The 20,180-nt window shown below is 39.6% G+C and overlaps 1 pseudogene; it reads right to left on the bottom strand.

Annotated features, from left to right (window-relative positions):
• Nucleotides 1-6,492: 6,492 nt before the first annotated feature.
• On the bottom strand, nucleotides 6,493-6,594 carry LOC148567523 (small nucleolar RNA R71; annotated as a pseudogene).
• Nucleotides 6,595-20,180: the final 13,586 nt, after the last annotated feature.

The raw sequence follows: 20,180 nt of genomic DNA, 5'->3' as shown, positions 1-20,180 counted from the left end.
AGGATCAGAATACAATCCATGATCCCCGATATCTAATACAATAGTAAAAAGTCCTATTTATAATAAACTAGCTACTAAGGTTTACAAAAGTAAGTAATTGATGCATAAATTCACTTCCGGGGCCCACTTGGTGTGTGCTTGGGCTGAGCTTGAATGTTACACGTGCAGAGGCTCTTTCTGGAGTTGAACGCAAGGTTGTAACGTATTTTTGGCGTTCAACTCTGGTTTGTGACTTGTTTCTGGCGTTTAACTCCAGACAGCAGCGTAGAACTGGCGTTCAACGCCCTTTTACGTCATCTAAACTCGGCCAAAGTATAAACTATTATACATTGCTGGAAAGCCCTGGATGTCTGTTTTCCAACGCAATTGGAAGCGCGCCATTTTGAGTTCTGTAGCTCCAGAAAATCCACTTTGAGTGCAGGGAGGTCAGAATCCAACAACATCAGCAGTCCTTCTTCAACCTCTGAATCTGATTTTTGCTCAAGTCCCTCAATTTCAGCCAGAAAATACCTGAAATCACAGAAAAACACACAAACTCATAGTAAAGTCCAGAAATGTGAATTTAACATAAAAACTAATGAAAACATCCCTAAAAGTAACTAGATCCTACTAAAAACATACTAAAAACAATGCCAAAAAGCGTATAAATTATCCGCTCATCAGTTATGTAGAGGAAGAAGAGAGGATCATTTTGGTGAAATCGGAGTTTTGATTTGAGTTTTAGTTTGAACGAAAACAAGCTTTGAAGATTAAGAACCAAGAACTTTTCTCTCCTTTTTCTATTGATGATTTTCGGCCACAATGAGCAAATAAGGCAGCCTTGGGGGTCTTGGGGGTGTAAGGTAAGTTGTGATTGGTTGGATTGGAGGTGGATTAAAATAATATTAAAATATCTCAAGTGTATAACTACTAAAACTAGATGTATCGAAACACTCGTACAAACATTTCTAAAAATTCTTTTCTAAGCTACTAGCATAAATAACACTAGTAAAATATTTATTATGAGAATAGAAAATATATAATGAGGCCTTAGCATTGCTAAAGTCATCAGAGAGTGCTGGTGCTAAGCTGTAGTAGTAAACTGTGAGCTCGGTTAAACTGATTTTCTATTTTTAACTAAAACAAACCAGGTAACCTTATAATATCATTCAAGTATCTTCTAATAATAATATAATGATAATATTATACTATTATCTTTCTTCTCTCATGAATCAAGTCCAATTCGTCAAACAGAGACTATTTACAAAAACTAGAATCAAAACTACTAACTGATACGGTTCAAAAACTAGGATCTTCATAATTGCGCTATCGAGCTTGCCTCAGAAGAGGTCTTGACTTAAAGATGACATAATGACAATGAGGATATAGATGCTTGATGATACAATAGAGGTGTTCCCTTTACTGATCTTCTGGAGAAATCCGTGCCTTCAGAAAAGATCTTGCGTACTTGAAAAGCAGGGTTGTTACATTCTACCGTCCTAAAAGAAAATTTTGCCCTCAAAATATCAGCCACGTGCAAGAATCCATCTTCAAACGATCTATTTCCTTCAAGCCATCCTGACGAAGAGATCGGTCTGTTCCTTACAGCATCCAAATCTCACATAGCCATAGCCATGGACATCATAACAACTATGAAGATAGCTGTGTCTCGTATCGATTTTTCATTCGGAACTGATACACGGAAACTTGTCCCTTAACAAATCTCCCTCGGCAAGTATACCGAATTGTCGTCAAGTAAAAACTCACAGCAGAGTGAGGTCGAATCCCACAGGGATTGATTGGTCAAACAACTTTAATTGGAAGAATGTTCTAGTTGAGCTAAGCAGAAAGTGAGTTGAGAATTGCAGGAAATTAAATGGCGGGAAAGTAAATAGCAGAAAATAAATGACGGGAAGTAAATTGCAGAATCTTAAAAGGGGAAGGGAAGTTTAGCATGAAAGTAAATGGCATAAAGTAAAGAGAATGGGTAGGATCAGAAATGGGGAATTCATTGGGCTTAGGAGATGTTGCATTCTCTGGATCAAGTTTATTTTCATCTCTTCCTCAATCAATGCATTCATTGATCTCCTTGGCAAATCTGAAGTGATTGAATTCCAATTCCTTGGTAATTCAATCTCTCAAATCAGATCAATAGCCAATTCCTTGGTCTAATTGCTCATGAGAAGAGATAAAGTGTGGTCACTGATTATACCACATGTATTTCCAAATCAAAGTATTGGGAGAATTATATGTCACCATATCCGCCCAAACCCCAATTTGGTCTAACATGAGAAAGTATTTCTAGCATGATCTCTTCATCCCTTTTCCAAGGTTCAGAAGAGATCCAAGTATGAATAGCTTCTTTTCTAAGATAACTACTCAATTGGATGAAGATTGAAAGGTTTCTAGTAAGATCAAGGGAAAAGAAAGAAGAAGAATAATGAAAACTATTATTGATCCATCAAATTACAACAGAGCTCCCTAACGCAATGAAAAGGGTTTAGTTGTTCATAGCTCTGGGAATGGAAAGCAAAGATGGAGAGTACATTCTGAAAGTTAAACTAGAAGTACAGAGAAAGTAAAAATACAGAGAGTAATTCTAATAATGTCCAAAAGCTCTTTTCTAGTTCAAAGCTCTCCCTATTTATACTATTCTTCCGATCATCTAGTTGGCTCTTCAAGTCTTGGATATGGGCCTTTGGATCTTGAGTTGAAGCAGTTATCTTCTTCAGTGGACTAAGCTTTACTTGCAGAGAAAGTGTGAAGTAGGCAGGGACTTTAGCTTAGGGCGTTAGTGGTGTTAACGTTAAGTGAAAATGTGGGGTTGAGAACATTAGTGACAATCACCCATTTCACTAACGTTCCTAACCCAAAGTGGTCCATGTTAACTTCAACGTTAGTGGCACCAACGTGACCACTAACGTTGCCTCTTGGTCCTTCGCGCACGTTATTGGGGTTTACCTTTTTCAATAACGTTAAGAGTTCCCCTTTCTCCCTACGTTAGAGTTCACGTTAGAATAGTTAACGTGGCCTTTAACGTAGGCTTGCCAAATCTTCGAGAGTGTTAGTGACACTTACCTTTGTCACTAACGCTACAGAACGCCCCTACTTCCCACGTTAGAGTTCACGTTAACTAGGTTAACGTGACTTCTAACGTGGTATTGATAGTCATCTCCAACGTTAGTGACAAAGGTGAGTGTCACTAACATTGGCTCATCATCCCTCTTCTCCACGTTAGCTTCCATGTTAATGTAATTAACGTGGCAACTAACGTGGCTCATAGTGGCTCAATCCAACGTTAGTGATAAAGGTGAGTGTCACTAACGTTGGTGATTCTTGCTCCCTCCTAATGCCAGGGTATCTTGGCCAGTTTCACTGACCTTTTCTTTACTTTTTTTAAGCTAGTTTCATGCATTCCCTTAGGAAATAAGCTAGTTTTGGGTAGATATTCACTTACACCTTGATTCAAGCATACATTGTGCATTTTACATTATTTCATGAGGATTTTGCATGAGTTTAATGACAAATTATATGCTGCATTGCCCATGACTTGGACTAGAACTTTGATGCGCTCTATTGCTTGATTTCAGGACCAAAGAAAGCAAGGAATGGGAGGTAACTTGCAAAGTTAATGAGAAAAGTGATTGCCAATAACGCTCTCGAAGCCATCATTGACCACATTAAGAGTCACGTTAACTAAGTTAACGAGAATTCTAACGTGGAGAGGGGAAGTTGAGCCAACATTAGTGACACTTAACATTGTCACTAACGTTGGGAAATGCTCATAAGTGGCCACGTTAGAGTCCACGTTAACTTAGTTAACGTGGCCTCTAACGTTAGAAGGGGGGAGAAACGCCAACGTTAGTGACATTCAACATTGTCACTAACGTTGGCCTAAGGAGAAACATACCACGTTAACTCCCACGTTAACTTGGTTAACGTGGGAGCTAATGTAAGAAGCAAGAGTGGTCGACAACGTTAGTGACACCCAACATTGTCACTAACGTTGGAAGCAACCACACAACCCCCCAAGGAGCCACGTTAACTTCCACGTTAACTTAGTTAACGTGGAAGCTAACGTTGATGAGTGAAAGAAACGCCAACATTAGTGACATTCAATATTGTCACTAACGTTGGGGATGGCTAAGCATGGCCACGTTAGAAGCCACGTTAACCTAGTTAACGAAGACTCTAACGTGAGACATAGGGGCACCTTGGAACGTTAGTGACAATGTTGAGTGTCACTAACGTTCTCGAAGGATGGCAAGCCCACGTTAAAGAGCCACGTTAACTAAGTTAACATGGGCTCTAAGGTGGGAACAAAGGGGGCTTTTCAAAGTTATTGGGAATGTTAAGTCTCAATAACGTGTGCGAAGGACTTAGAGGCATCGTTAGTGGCAACGTTTATGCCACTAACGTTGAAGTAAACGTGGCTTTTACTTAGGAACGTTAGTGAGAAAGTTGATTGTCACTAACGTTCTCGAACTCATATTTTCACTAAACGTTAACACCCCTAACGTCCTGAGCTAAAGTCTCTGCCCACTTCACACTTTCTCTCTGCAAGTAAAGCCAAGCCCAAATGAAGAAGAGAACTGCTTCAAACTCAAGATCCAAAGGCCCAATACTTGAAGAGCCAACTACAAGCTGAGAAAAGTAGTATATATAGGAGTAGCTTTGAATTGTTAAGGAGTTCTGAAAAGTGGGGAAAAAGAGAATTACTCTCTGTATTTTACGTTCTCTGCATTTTCTAGTTTTATGATGTATTCTCCATCTTTGTTTTCATTTTCTAGAGCTATGAACAACTAAACCCCTTTCATTGGGTTAGGGAGCTCTGTCGTAATTTGATGGATCAATACTAATTTTCATTATTCTTCGTCTATCTTTTCTCTTGATTTTACTTGAAAGCTTTCGATCTTCATCCAATTGGGTAGTTATCTTGGAAAAGAAGTTATTCAAACTTGGATCTCTTTTGAACCTTGAAAGAGGAATGAAGAGATCAAGCTAGAAATGCTTTCTCATGCTGGACCAAATTGGGTTTGGATGGGTATGTGACTATAACCCTCTCAATACTTGATTTGGGAAATGCATGTGGTATAATCAGTGACCATACTTCATCTCTTCTCATGAGCAATTGACCAAGGAATTGGCTATTGATCAAGATTTGAGAGATTGAATTTGTAATTCAATCAATTAAGATTTCCAAGGAGATCAATGAGTGCATTGATTGAGGAAGAGATGAAAATGAACTTGATCCGGAGGGTTGCAATATCTCCTAAGCCCAATGAACTCCCCATCTCTGATCTTACCCATTCTCTTTAATTTCTGCCATTTACTTTTATGAGCAAATCCCCCATTCCCATTTACAATTCTGCAATTTACTTTCAGTCATTTACTTCCAATCCTTTAATTCTAGCATTTACTTTTCTGTTATTTACATTCCTGCCATTTTATTTTCTACAACTCTCAACCCAAATTCTGGATTCGCTCAACTAGAACATTCTACTAATTAAAGTTGTTTGATCAATCAATCCCTGTGGGATTCGACCTCACTCTATTGTGAGTTTTTACTTGACGACAAATTCGGTACACTTGCCGAAGGAAATTTGTTGAGAGAAAGTTTCCACCCGCATCAAGTTTATGGCGCCGTTGCCGGGGATTGATTGTGCATCAACAATGATTAAATTGGAAGATCACTAGATTGAGCATTTTTATTTTGTGAATTTCATTTTCTGTTTGAGTGATTTACTTTATGTTTTAGTTAAACTTCTTCCCTTCCCCCTCTACTCTTTTGTTTTTCTTTGTTATTTTCAATTCTGTTTGCTAACCCACTAACTGTTTGATATATTGCATCACCCACAACTAACAGTAATTCTGACAAAAATACTTTCTGCACCTATCTTTTCTTGCTTGCACTTGATGGTTGTATGACAGGGAGAAGAAGCGGGGCTTCAACTTCCTTTGATTCTGAACCTGAGAGGACCTTCCTTAGATTAAAGAGGGAGGCAAGAGGGAAGAAAGTGGTTAGTGCTGAGGAAGAGGAGGAATTCTTTGAACCAAACATGGAAGACAACATGGAAAACCATCATGAAGAAGAGGATCACAACCATGGGGGAGGAGGTAGAGCAAATCATGCTAGTGAGGATAGAAGAGTTTTGGGCTCTTACATCAATCTAAACCCAGGCAATTGTGGAAGTAGCGTCCAAAAGCCAACAATCCACGCCAACAACTTTGAACTTAAACCACAGCTCATCACCCTTGTTCCCGAACAACTATTCGTTTGGAGGAGGTGTTGAAGAAGACCCCAATCAACATTTAACCACCTTCCTGAGAATATGTGACACAGTGAAGTCTAATGGTGTTCATCTTGACGCCTATAGACTGCTCTTATTTCCATTCTCACTCAGGGACAAAGCAGCTAAGTGGCTGGAATCTTTCCCAAGGGAAAGCTTGACAACTTGGGAGGATGTGGTGAACAAATTCTTAGCAAGATTTTACCCCCCTCAATGAATCAATAGGCTGAGAGCTGAGGTCCAAACTTTCAGGCAACAAGATGGTGAGACTCTATATGAAGCATGGGAGAGGTTTAAAGACTTAACAAGGAGGTGCTCACCAGATATGTTCAATGAATGGGTGCAGCTGCATATTTTCTATGAAGGGCTCTCTTATGAGTCAAAGAAGGCCGTAGACCATTCATCCGGAGGATCTTTGAACAAGAAGAAGACTATTGAGGAAGCCATAGATGTTATTGAAACAGTAGCAGAGAACGACTACTTCTATGCTTCCGAAAAAGGGAACACAAGAGGAGTAATGGAGCTAAACAATGTAGATGCTCTGTTGGCCCAAAACAAGCTCATTACCCAGCAGCTGGCTGACCTCACCAAGAAGATGGAGAGGAACGAAGTAGCAGCAATCTCCACTTCATCAACAACCCAAGAAGGAGTGAATGAAGAAGCAGAGGGTAGTCAGGAGCAACCCAACTACATTGGGAATTCACCAAGGCAAAACTATGATCCATACTCCAAGACCTACAACCCTGGATGGAGAAACCACCCAAACTTTGGGTGGGGAAGTCAGCAAGATCAAAACCAATACCAGAAACGTTACAACTCCAACAACAATGCAGCTCACCAACAATTCACACGGAGGACATCTCAACACCCCCACAACAACACTTCTCCACACGCCTATTGATGCCAGGGCATTTTGGCCAGTTTCACTGACCTTTTCTTTACTGTTTTTAAGGTAGTTTCATGCATTTTCTTACAAAATAAGCTAGTTTTGGGTAGATATTCACTTACATCTTGATTCAAGCAAACATTGTGAATTTTGAATGATTTCATGAGAATTTTGCATGAATTGAATGATAAATTGGATGATGCATGATTCCATGATTAAGAGCAAGACTTTGATGCACTTTGTTTGATTGATTTCAGGCCAAAAGAAGAAGAGAAGAGCCACGTTAGTGGCTACGTTAGTTACACTAACGTAGACACTAACGTGGAAGGAAGGAAAGCCCCAACGTTAGTGGGAAAAGTTAGTGGCATTAACTTTGAAGAAAGGAAATGGAGCCAACATTAGTGACGGATGAGCGGATAATTTATACGCTTTTTGGCATTGTTTTTAGTATGTTTTTAGTAGGATCTAGTCACTTTTAGGGATGTTTTCATTAGTTTTTATGTTAAATTCACATTTTTGGACTTTACTATGAGTTTGTGTGTTTTTTTGTGATTTCAGGTATTTTCTGGCTGAAATTGAGGGACTTGAGCAGAAATCAGATTCAGAGGTTGAAAAAGGACTGCTGATGCTGTTGGATTCTGACCTCCCTGCACTCAAAGTGGATTTTAAGGAGCTACAGAACTCGAAATGGCGCGCTTCCAATTGCGTTGGAAAGTAGACATCCAGGGCTTTCCAACAATGTATAATAGTCCATACTTTGGCCAAGAATAGACGACGTAAACTGCCGTTCAACGCCAGCTTTCTACCCAAATCTGGCGTCCAGCGCCAGAAAAGGAGCCAAAACCAGAGCTGAACGCCCAAACTGGCACAAAAGCTGGCGTTCAACTCCACAAATGGCCTCTGCACGTGGAACACTTAAGCTCAGCCCAAACACATACCAAGTGGGCCCAGGAAATAGATTTATGCATCAATTACTTACTCATGTAAACCCTAGTAGCTAGTTTATTATAAATAGGACCTTTTACTATTGTATTAGGCATCTTTGGTCTCAATTTTAATCCATTGTTCATCTTAGGAGACTATTGATCACGTTTTAGGGGGCTGGCCATCTCGACCATGCCTGGACCTTCACTTATGTATTTTCATACGGTAGAGTTTCTACACTCCATAGATTAAGGTGTGGAGCTCTGCTGTTCCTCAAAGATTAATGCAAAGTACTACTGTTTTCTATTCAACTCATCTTATTTCGCTTCTAAGATATCCATTCGCACCCAAGAACGTGATGAAGGTGATGATTATGTGTGACGCTCATCATCCTTCTCCCCTATGAACGCGTGCCTGACAAACACTTCTGTTCTACATGAATTAAGCTAGAATGAATATCTCTTAGATCTCTTAACCAAAATCTTCCTGGCGTAAGCTAGAATGATGGCGGCATTCAAGAGAATCCGGAAAGTCTAAACCTTGTCTGTGGTATTCCGAGTAGGATTCAATGATTGAATGACTGTGACGAGCTCCTAACTCGCGATTGCAGGGCGTTAGTGACAGACGCAAAAGGATAGTAAATCCTATTCCAGCATGATCGAGAACCGACAGATAAATAGCCGTGCCGTGACAGGGTGCGTGAGCATATTATTCACTGAGAGGATAAGATGAAGCCATTGGCAAGGGTGATGCCTCCAGACGATTAGCCGTGCCGTGACAGGGCATTGGATCATTTTCCCGAGAGATGACCGAAAGTAGCCATTGACAGTGGTGATGTATCACATAAAGCCAGCCATGGAAAGGAGTGAGACTGATTGGATGAAGATAGCAGAAAAGCAGAGGTTCAGAGGAACGAAAAGCATCTCCATTCGCTTATCTGAAATTCCTACCAATGATTTACATAAGTATCTCTATCCCTATTCTATTATTTATTATTCGAAAACTCCATGATTATTTTATATCCGCCTGACTGAGATTTACAAGGTGACCATAGCTTGCTTCATACCAACAATCTCCGTGGGATTCGACCCTTACTCACGTAAGGTATTACTTGGACGACCCAGTGCACTTGCTGGTTAGTTGTATCGAAGTTGTGAACCATGGTATTGGCACCATGTTCTTGGCGCCATTACCAGGGAAAGAAAGAGCCATGAATTTTACATCATTAACGTGTAATCACGATTACGCATACCAAGTTGCTCACGTGCCAGGAATAGTTTGAGCCTGGACATCACAATTTCGTGCACCAAGTTTTTGGCGCCGTTGCCGGGGATTGTTTGAGTTTGGACAACTGACGGTTCATCTTGTTGCTCAGATTAGGTAATTTTCTTTTTATTCTCTTTTCAAAAAATTTTTCAAAAATATATTTCAAAATTCTCTCATCTGTTTTCGAAAAAAAAATGTTTTCAAAAAAAAAATTTTTATTCAAAATTTTCAAGAATGAATTCTAGTGTTTCATGAAGCATGTAAAGTCTGGCTGGCTGTAAAGCCATGTCTAAATTTATTTAGACTGAGGCTTACAATTTGTTATCAAGAGCAATATACTCTGGTGTTAAAATGCTGAAGCTTGGCTGGCCATTGGCCATGTCTAGTGTTTTGGACTGGAGCTTTCATTGAAAGCTTGGCTGGCTAGTGAGCCATGTCTAATTCCTGGACTGAAGCTTTAGACTAAGAATGCAAGATTCCTGGAATTCATGTTAAAAATTTTGGAATCCTTATTTTTTCTTTTTCATATAATTTTCGAAAAATACCAAAAAAATTAGAAAATCATTAAAAATCAAAAATATTTTTCTGTTTCTTGTTTGAGTCTTGAGTCATATCATAAGTTTGGTGTCACTTGCATATGCATCTTGCATTTTTTTCGAAAATATCATGCATTCATAGTGTTCTTCATGATCTTCAAGTTGTTCTTGGTAAGTCTTCTTGTTTGATCTTGATGATTTTTTTTGTTTTGTGTCTTTTCATGTTTATCATATGCATTCTTGAATTCTTAGTGTCTAAGCGTTAAAGAATTTTAAGTTTGGTGTCTTGCATGTTTTATTTGCATTAAAAATTTTTCAAAAATATGTTCTTGATGTTCATCATGATCTTCATAGTGTTCTTGGTGTTCATCTTGACATTCATAGCATTCTTGCATGCATTCATTGTTTTGATCTAAAAATTTCATGCATTGCATAATTTTCATGTTTTCATAAAAATTCAAAAAAATCAAAAAAATATCTTTCCATTTTTCTCTCATCAAATTCGAAAATTTGAGTTGACTTTTTCAAAAATTTTTAAAATCAAGTTGTTTCTTATGAATCAAATCAAATTTTCAATTTGAAAATCTTATCTTTTTCAAAATCTTTTTCAAAAATCAAATCTTTTTCAAAATTCTTAGTTATTTTCGAAAATTCCAAAAATATTTTTCAAAAATCTTTTTCTTATTTTTATATCAAATTTTCGAAAATAACATACTCAATTAATGTTTTGATTCAAAAATTTGAAGTTTGTTACTTGCTTGTTAAGAAAGATTCAAACTTTAAGTTCTAGAATCATATCTTGTGATTTCTTATGAATCAAGTCATTAATTGAGATTTTAAAAATCAAATCTTTTTCAAAACTAATTTCTATCATATCTTTTCAAAAATATCTTCTTATCTTTTTCAAAAATTTGATTTCAAAATATCTTTTCTAACTTCCTAACTTCTTATCTTTTCAAAATTTGTTTCAACTAACTAACTAACTTTTTGTTTGTTTCTTAACTTTTTCAAAACTACCTAACTAACTCTCTCTCTCTAATTTTCGAAAATATCTTCCCTCTTTTTAAAAAATTTCTTTTTAATTAACTAATTATTTTTATTTTTATTTTTTATTTTAAAAATTTTCGAAAATTACTAACATTTTTCAAAAACCATTTTCGAAAATCACTATCTCTTTTTCAAAAATATTTTCGAAAATTCTCTCTCTCCCATTTTATTCTATTTATTCATTCATATCCTAACATCTCATCTCACATCTCTAGCCTCCTCACAGTTATGTTTCTTCCATTATATTACATTCTTTGTCTCCCCCTCTTCTTCTACTCACACAGGGATCCCTATACTGTGGTATAAAGGATCTCTATTATTATTATTATTATTCTGTGCCCTCTTCTTTGTCATATGAGCAGGAGCAAGGAAAAGAACATTCTTGTGGAAGTAGATCCAGAACCTGAAAGGACTCTAAAAAGGAAACTAAGAGAAGCTAAAATGCAACAATCCAGAGATAACCTTTCAGAAATTTTCGAACAAGCAGAGGAGATGGCAGCCGAAAATAATAATAATGTAAGGAAGATGCTTGGTGACTTTACTGCACCTAATTCCAATTTACATGGAAGAAGCATCTCCATTCCTGCCATTGGAGCAAACAACTTTGAGCTGAAACCTCAATTAGTTTCTCTGATGCAGCAGAACTGTAAGTTTCATGGACTTCCATCTGAAGATCCTTTTCAGTTTTTAACTGAATTCTTGCAGATATGTGATACTGTTAAGACTAATGGAGTAGATCCTGAAGTCTATAGGCTCATGCTTTTCCCTTTTGCTGTAAGAGACAGAGCTAGATTATGGTTGGACTCTCAACCAAAAGACAGCCTGAACTCTTGGGATAAGCTGGTCACGGCTTTCTTAGCCAAGTACTTTCCTCCTCAAAAGCTGAGCAAGCTTAGAGCTGATGTTCAAACCTTCAGACAGAAAGAAGGTGAATCCCTCTATGAAGCTTGGGAAAGATACAAACAGTTGACCAAAAAGTCTCCCTCTGACATGCTTTCAGAATGGACCATCCTGGATATATTCTATGATGGTTTGTCTGAGCTATCAAAGATGTCACTGGACACTTCGGCAGGTGGATCCATTCACCTAAAGAAAACGCCTGCAGAAGCTCAAGAACTCATTGACATGGTTGCTAATAACCAGTTCATGTATACTTCTGAAAGGAATCCTGTGAGTAATGGGACACCTATGAAGAAGGGAGTTCTTGAAGTTGATACTCTGAATGCCATATTGGCTAAGAATAAAATATCGACTCAGCAAGTCAATACGATCTCTCAGAGTCTGCATGGAATGCAACCTGCATCCAACAGTACTCAAGAGGCTTCTTATGAAGAAGAAGCTTATGATCCTGAGAACCCTGCAATAGTAGAGGTGAATTACTTAGGTGAACCTTATGGAAACACCTATAACTCAACATGGAGAAATCATCCAAATTTCTCATGGAAGGATCAAAAGCCTCAACAAGGCTTTAACAATGGTGGAAGAAACAGGTTTAGCAATAGTAAGCCTTTTCCATCATCAACTCAGCAACAGACAGAGAACTCTGAACAAAATGCTTCTAATTTAGCAAATCTAGTCTCTGATCTATCTAAGGCCACTGTAAGTTTCATGAATGAAACAAGGTCTTCCATTAGAAATCTGGAAGCACAAGTGGGCCAGCTGAGTAAAAGGATCACTGAAATCCCTCCTAGTACTCTCCCAAGCAATACAGAAGAGAACCCAAAAGGAGAGTGCAAGGCCATTGACATAAGCACCATGGCCGAACCTGTAAGGGAAGGAGAGGACGTGAATCCCAAGAAGGAAGACCTCCTAGGACGTCCAGTGATCAATAAGGAGCATCCCTCTGAGGAATCAAAGGACTCTGAGGCTCATCTAGAGACCATAGAGATCCCATTGAACCTCCTTATGCCCTTCATGAGCTCTAATGAGTATTCCTCTTCTGAAGAGAATGAGGATGTTACTGAAGAGCAAACTGCCAAGTTTCTTGGTGTAATCATGAAGCTGAATGCCAAACTATTTGGCATTGATACTTGGGAAGTTGAACCTCCCTTGTTCATCAATGAACTAAGTGATCTGGATCAACTGACATTTCCTCAGAAGAGACAGGATCCTGGAAAGTTCATAATACTCTGTACCATAGGCACCATGATCTTTAAGGCCCTGTGTGACCTTGGTTCAGGGATAAACCTCATGCCCCTCTCTGTAATAGAGAAACTGGGAATCTATGGGGTGCAAGCTGCTAAAATCTCATTAGAGATGGCAGACAGTTCAAGAAAATAGGCTTATGGACAAGTAGAGCATGTGTTAGTAAAGGTTGAAGGCCTTTACATCCCTGCTGATTTCATAGTCCTAGATACAGGAAAGGAAGAGGATGAATCCATCATCCTAGGAAGACCTTTTCTGGCCACAGCAAGAGCTGTGATTGATGTTGACAGAGGTGAAATATTCCTTCAATGGAATGAGGACTCCCTTGTGTTTAAAACTCAAGGATCTCCCTCTGCAACCATGGAGAGGAAGCAGAAAAAGCTTCTCTCAAAGCAGAGTCAACCAGAGCCCCCACAGTCAAACTCTAAGTTTGGTGTTGGGAGGCCACAACCAAACTCTAAGTTTGGTGTTGAACTCCCATATCCAAACTCTAAGTTTGGTGTTGGAGAGTCTCAACAAAGCTCTACACATCTGTGAGGCTCCATGAGAGCCCACTGTCAAGCTATTGACATTAAAGAAGCACTTGTTGGGAGGCAACCCAATGTTTATCTAATTCTTATTTTTATTGTTTTTCATGTTTTCTTAGGTTCATGATCATGTGGAGTCACAAAATAAATATAAAAATTGAAAACAGAATCAAAAACAGCAAAAGAAAAATCACACCCTGGAGGAGCATCTGTCTGGCGTTCAGTGCCAGAACAGAGCATGGTTCTGGCGCTGAATGCCCAAAATGGGCAGCTTCTGGGCACTGAACGCCAGAGCAGGCATGGTTCTGGCGTTCAACGCCAGAAATGGCACACAAATGGGCGTTGAACGCCCAAAATGGCCACCAACCTGGCGCTGAACGCCCAGAGTTGGGTACAAAGGCATTTTTACATGCCTAATGGGTGCAGGTATGTAAATCCTTGAACACCTCAGGATCTGTGGACCCCACAGGATCCACTCAGGATCTGTGGACCCCACAGGATCCCCACCTACCTCCACTCACTTCTTCTCACCCCTCTTTCACACAATCCCATAAACACTCTTCCCCAAAAACCCTTCATCTATCACCTACATCCCTCTTCCCCATTAAACCTTCACCACTCACATCCATCCACTCTTCCCCATAAACCTACCTCATAAACCCCACCTACCTTCAAAATTCAAAACCAATTTCCCACCCAAACCCACCCATATGGCCGAAACCTTCCCCCCTCCCTTCCCTATATAAAGCCCTCCATTCTTCTTCAAATTCACACAACACAAACCCTCTATACCCTTCTTGGCCGAACCACATCACTTTCTCCCTCTCATCCATTTCTTCTTCTTCTTCCTCTATTCTTTCTTCTCTTGCTCGAGGGCGAGCAAAATTCTATGTTTGGTGTGGTAAAAGCATAAGCTTTTTGTTTTTCCATTACCATTGATGGCACCTAAGACTGGAAAATCCTCCAGAAGAGGGAAAGGGAAGACAAAAGCTTCCACATCTGAGTCATGGGAAATGGAAAGGTTCATCTCCAAAGCCCATCAAGACCACTTCTATGATGTTGTGGCCAAGAAGAAGGTGATCCCTGAGGTCCCTTTCAAACTCAGAAGAAATGAGTATCCGGAGATCCGACATGAAATTCAAAGAAGAGAATGGGAAGCTCTAACAAATCCCATCCAACAAGTCGGCATCCTAATGCTTCAAGAGTTCTATGCCAATGCATGGATCACCAAGAACCATGATCAAAGTAAGAACCCGTATCCAAAGAACTATGTTACAATGGTTCGGGGGAAATACTTAGATTTTAGTCCGAAAAATGTGAGGTTGGCGTTCAACTTGCCAAACATGGAAGAGAACGCACGCCCCTACACAAGGAGAGTCAACTTTGATCAAAGGTTGGACCAAGTCCTTATGGACATATGTGTAGAAGGAGCTCAATGGAAGATTGACTCCAAAGGCAAGCCGGTTCAACTAAGAAGATTGGACCTCAAGCCTGTAGCTAGAGGATGGTTGGAGTTCATTCAATGCTCAATCATTCCCACTAGCAACCGGTCTGAAGTTACTATAGACCGGGCCATCATGATCCATAGCATCATGATTGGAGAAGAGGTGGAAGTTCATGAGATTATACCTCAAGAACTCTACAAGGTGGCTGACAAGTCCTCCACTAGGGCAAGGTTAGCCTTTCCTCACCTCATTTGCCACCTATGCAATTCGGCTGGGATTGACATAGAGGGAGATATCCTCATTAAAGAGGACAAGCCCATCACTAAGAAAAAGATGGAGCAAGCAAGAGAGCCCACTCATGGAGCTCAAGAGGCGTATGAAGCTCATCACCATGAGATCCCGGAGATGCCTCAAATGCACTTCCCTCCACAAAACTATTGGGAGCAAATTAACACCTCCCTAGGAGAATTGAGTTCCAATATGGGACAACTAAGGGTGGAACATCAAGAGCACTCCATCATGCTTCATGAAATAAGAGAAGATCAAAAAGCAATGAGGGAGGAGCAACAAAGACAAGGAAGAGACATAGAAGAGCTTAAGGACATCATTGGTTCCTCAAGAAGGAAACGCCACCATCACTAAGGTGAATTCATTCCTTGTTCTTATTTCTTCTGTTTTTCGTTCTCTATGATAAGTGCTTATCTGTGTTTGTGTCTTCATTACATGATCATTAGTAGTAGTAACTATGTCTTAAAGTTATGAATGTCCTATGAATCCATCACCTCTCTTAAATGAAAAATGTTTTAATTCAAAAGAACAAGAAGTACATGAGTTTCGAATTTATCCTTGAACTTAGCTTAATTATATTGATGTGGTGACAATGCTTCTTGTTTTCTGAATGTATGCTTGAATAGTGCATATGTCTTTTGAAGTTGTTGTTTAAGAATGTTAAATATGTTGACTCTTGAAAGAATGATGACTAGGAGACATGTTATTTGATAATCTGAAAAATCATAAAAATGATTCTTGAAGCAAGAAAAAGCAGCAAAGAACAAAGCTTGCAGAAAAAAAAAAAGGGGCGAAAAAAAAAATAATAGAAAGAAAAAGAAAAAAAAAGCAAGCAGAAAAAGCCAATAACCCTTAAAACCAAAAGGCAAGGGCAAATAAAAAGGATCCCAAGCCTTTGAGCATCAGTGGATAGGAGGGCCTAAAGGAATAAAATCCTGGTCTAAGCGGCTAAACCAAGCTGTCCCTAACCATGTGCTTGTGGCGTGAAGGTGTCAAGTGAAAACTTGAGACTGAGCGGTTAAAGTCAAGGTCCAAAGCAAAAGAAGAGTGTGCTTAAGAACCCTGGACACCTCTAATTGGGTACTTTAGCAAAGCTGAGTGACAATCTGAAAAAGTTCACCCAATTATGTGTCTGTGGCATTTATGTATCCGGTGGTAATACTGGAAAACAAAGTGCTTAGGGCCACGGCCAAGACTCATAAAGAAGCTGTGTTCAAGAATCATCATACTGAACTAGGAGAATCAATAACACTATCTGAACTCTGAGTTCCTATAGATGCCAATCATTCTGAACCTCAATGGATAAAGTGAGATGCCAAAACTATTCAAGAGGCAAAAAGCTGTAAGTCCCGCTCATATGATTGAAGCTATGTTTCATTGATAGTTTGAAATTTATAGTATATTCTCTTCTTTTTATCCTATTTGATTTTTAGTTGCTTGGGGACAAGCAACAATTTAAGTTTGGTGTTGTGATGAGCGGATAATTTATACGCTTTTTGGCATTGTTTTTAGTATGTTTTTAGTAGGATCTAGTCACTTTTAGGGATGTTTTCATTAGTTTTTATGTTAAATTCACATTTCTGGACTTTACTATGAGTTTGTGTGTTTTTCTGTGATTTCAGGTATTTTCTGGCTCAAATTGAGGGACTTGAGCAGAAATCAGATTCAGAGGTTGAAAAAGGACTGCTGATGCTATTGGATTCTGACTTCCCTGCACTCAAAGTGGATTTTCTGGAGCTACAGAACTCGAAATGGCGCGCTTCCAATTGCGTTGGAAAGTAGACATCCAGGGCTTTCTAGCAATGTATAATAGTCCATACTTTGGCCAAGAATAGATGACGTAATCTGGCGTTCAACGCCAGCTTTCTACCCAAATCTGGCGTCCAGCGCCAGAAAAGGAGCCAAAACCAGAGCTGAACGCCCAAACTGGCACAAAAGCTGGCGTTCAACTCCACAAATGGCCTCTACATGTGGAACACTTAAGCTCAGCCCAAACACACACCAAGTGGGCCCAGGAAGTGGATTTATGCATCAATTACTTACTCATGTAAACCCTAATAGCTAGTTTATTATAAATAGGACCTTTTACTATTGTATTAGGCATCTTTGGTCTCAGTTTTAATCCATTGTTCATCTTAGGAGACTATTGATCACGTTTTAGGGGGCTGGCCATCTCGGCCATGCCTGGACCTTCACTTATGTATTTTCATACGGTAGAGTTTCTACACTCCATAGATTAAGGTGTGGAGCTCTGCTGTTCCTCAAAGATTAATGCAAAGTACTACTGTTTTCTATTCAACTCATCTTATTTCGCTTTTAAGATATCCATTCGCACCCAAGAACGTGATAAAGGTGATGATTATGTGTGACGCTCATCATCCTTCTCCCCTATGAACGCGTGCCTGACAAACACTTCTATTCTACATGAATTAAGCTAGAATGAATATCTCTTAGATCTCTTAACCAGAATCTTCGTGGCGTAAGCTAGAATGATGGCGGCATTCAAGAGAATCCGGAAAGTCTAAACCTTGTCTGTGGTATTCCGAGTAGGATTCAATGATTGAATGACTGTGACGAGCTCCTAACTCGCGATTGCAGGGCGTTAGTGACAGATGCAAAAGGATAGTAAATCCTATTCCAGCATGATCGAGAACCGACAGATGAATAGCCGTGCCGTGACAGGGTGCGTGAGCATATTATTCACTGAGAGGATAAGATGAAGCCATTGGCAAGGGTGATACCTCCAGACGATTAGCCGTGCCGTGACAGGGCATTGGATCATTTTCGCGAGAGATGACCGAAAGTAGCCATTGACAGTGGTGATGTATCACATAAAGCCAGCCATGGAAAGGAGTGAGACTGATTGGATGAAGATAGCAGGAAAGCAGAGGTTCAGAGGAACGAAAAGCATCTCCATTCGCTTATCTGAAATTCCTACCAATGATTTACATAAGTATCTCTATCCCTATTCTATTATTTATTATTCGAAAACTCCATGATTATTTTATATCCGCCTGACTGAGATTTACAAGGTGACCATAGCTTGCTTCATACCAACAATCTCCGTGGGATTCGACCCTTACTCACGTAAGGTATTACTTGGACGACCCAGTGCACTTGCTGGTTAGTTGTATCGAAGTTGTGAACCATGGTATTGGCACCAAGTTCTTGGCGCCATTACCAGGGAAAGAAAGAGCCATGAATTTTACATCATTAAAGTGTAATCACGATTACGCATACCAAGTTGCTCACGTGCCAGGAATAGTTTGAGCCTGGACATCACAATTTCGTGCAACAGTGACACTTAACATTATCACTAACGTTGGACCAAGCTCATGAGTGGCCACGGTAGAGTCCACGTTAACCTAGTTAACGTGGCCTCTAACGTTAAGAAGGAAGGGGGGAAGCCAACGTTAGTGACACTCAACATTGTCACTAACGTTGGCCAAAGCACATTAAGCCACGTTAACTCCCACGTTAACCTAGTTAACGTGGAAGCTAACGTGAAGGAGTAAAGTGGTCGACAACGTTAGTGACACCCAACATTGTCACTAACGTTGGAAGAACACAAGCCCCCAATGAGGCACGTTGACTCCCACGTTAACCTAGTTAACGTGGAAGATAACGTGAGGAAAGAAGGTGATCGCCAACGTTAGTGACACCCAACATTGTCACTAACGTTGGAAGGAGCCACACATGCCACCATGAGCCACGTTAACTCCCACGTTAACTTAGTTAACCTGGAAGTTAACATGGCACCTGACAGCCTGACCATGCCTTCTTCAAACAAGCATAACTTGAGCCACAAAGCTCCAAATGAGGTGATTCTAGTGGCATTGGAAAGTAGGATTCCAGAGCTTTCCAAGCATATATGGCACTACATGGTTGACACTAAATTTGAGGGAGAAAACCTGCCCCGAAAGTGCAATAATGAACATGGTATCAGCCTGTATTTAGGCCAACTGACCTCTTCACCTTCCAAGAAGTATAACTCGAGTTGTAGAGCTCCAAATGATGCGCTTTCAAAGGCATTGGAAAGTAGACATCCAGGGCTTTCCAACAATATATAATAGTATTGGATGGACACTAATTTTGAGCTTCAGAAACGGGAAAATCGCTAGCGTTATTGGCAATCAACATTTCAAGTAATGTTGGCATATATGCCAGCAACCATGTCCACTTCAAAGGAGCATAACTTGAGCTACAGAGATCCAATTGAGGTGATTCTAGTTGCGTTAGAAAGCTGACATTCAGAGCTTTCCAACGATATATAATACTCTATAGTGGGCATGAAATTTGAGTACAAACAAGAGGCATCATTTAAGCCCCAAAAACACCAACTGGGCAGCAAGTGCAATATCTCTTGATCCCAATGTTCATTTTATTTTTAGTTCTTATATTTACTTTTCTTGCCATTTTACTTTTCTGCACTTTATTGCTTTCTTTACTTTTCTGTCAATTTACAATTCCTGCTGCCCATCATCCAAATCTGATTCGTCTAACTAGGATAATTAATTAACCATTGATTGCTTAATCCGTTAATCTCTGTGGGATTCGAGCTCACCCTATTGTGAGTTTTACTTGACGACAATTCGGTATACTTGCCGAAGGAAGATTTGTTGAGAGACAAGTTTTCCCCGCATCAAGTTTATGGCGGCGTTGCCGGGGATTAATTGTGATTAACAAACTACCGGTTGATTGATTTACTAGATTAGACACTTTTCTTTTGTCTTTGTTTTCTTCTGTTTCTTTATTTTCTTTTGCTAACCAACTGTTTGTGATATTGCCTCACTGAGAATTTCCTCATCTGTGACAATGGAGATTCCAATTTCTTTTGGTGAATATTG

This window comes from Arachis ipaensis, chromosome B4 (assembly GCF_059453495.1).
Source record: "Arachis ipaensis isolate K30076 ecotype BB chromosome B4, ASM5945349v1, whole genome shotgun sequence".
Classification (NCBI taxonomy): Eukaryota; Viridiplantae; Streptophyta; class Magnoliopsida; order Fabales; family Fabaceae; genus Arachis; species Arachis ipaensis.
The sequence above is the reverse complement of the archived record's forward strand: the minus strand, read 5'-3'. Positions and strand labels throughout refer to the sequence as shown.